Genomic DNA, 1199 nt, shown 5'->3' on the forward strand with positions numbered 1-1199 from the left:
TCAGTTAACTAGTTATCCTATATATCTCACAATGTCAAGGTTTTTTTGTCAGTATTTTAAAATATAGAAATTTTTTACAAGATATAAAAAATAGAAAATTTATATGGTTACATTGCGTAATGCATGTGTATTAATTATTTAATTAGAATTTAAAATATTTAGACTAAATTACAATATGGTCTCCTTTAAAATTTTATCACAATCAAGTATTATAACAAATGATAATTATAAAAAATAATAGTTTGGCATTACCATGAAATAAAAGCTAATTATCATCTCAGAGTAATTTGTTGTTTAACTTCTGTACATAAAAAGAAATTGAAAATTCTTCACCTTGATTAACTAACGTCTACATGTTATAAATGTTGGTTTACTTAGATTAGATATTTCCTTAATCATAGTTCAATTATTATTATTTTAACTATCATTTAGAAATTAAGGTTAATTTTCATACAGAAAAATATTTATATTATGTTATATTTTGATTGGCAGAATTTCAAATTTATACTTATGTTACGTATTATGTTTTCATTCTCTTATATATTATTTAAAGATTATTAATTTTATATTTAACATCAATATATGTATTATATAAATATTTTAATTTTAATTGCTCTTTTATTTATAATTGTGTTTTTATCTACAAACTTGTTTTTCCTTTAAAAAAAGTTACAAATTTTTTACTCATTTTAATCTATTTTTACTTTAAATCAATAAAACTTATCTTTGTCATCAATTTCCTTATACTTAAAATTCTTAAATTTATATTTTGTTTTCATTGTCCTGATTAACTGATTAAGATTAATTGTTTTTAAATTTCTTTTTTTCTAATACTAACTAATTAAAATTAATTCAAAATAATAAAAAAATTCTTCTTTAAATCCTAATATATATCCAATTTATGAATTATTTTAAATTTTATCAAAATTTCACTAAATTTATAGACTTTTTTAAGAAACAAGTAATAGGAAAAATTATGTGACAAAGCGGAGTGGATTAATGAAGTTTTGTGCTTATTTTTTGTCCCGTGATAGGAGATAGATCTTAAGTGATTATTTTTATCTTATTTTTTCTACATCAATTATATTTCAACCGATGTAAAAAAAAAGTACTTTTTTCATTGGTTGTAAAACACAATACCGATATAAAAAAACCAAAAAAAAGTAGGCATTACTCAAGATGGCATCTCATGCTGATTG

The sequence above is a fragment of the Glycine max genome, chromosome 13 (assembly GCF_000004515.6).
Source record: "Glycine max cultivar Williams 82 chromosome 13, Glycine_max_v4.0, whole genome shotgun sequence".
NCBI lineage: Eukaryota > Viridiplantae > Streptophyta > Magnoliopsida > Fabales > Fabaceae > Glycine > Glycine max.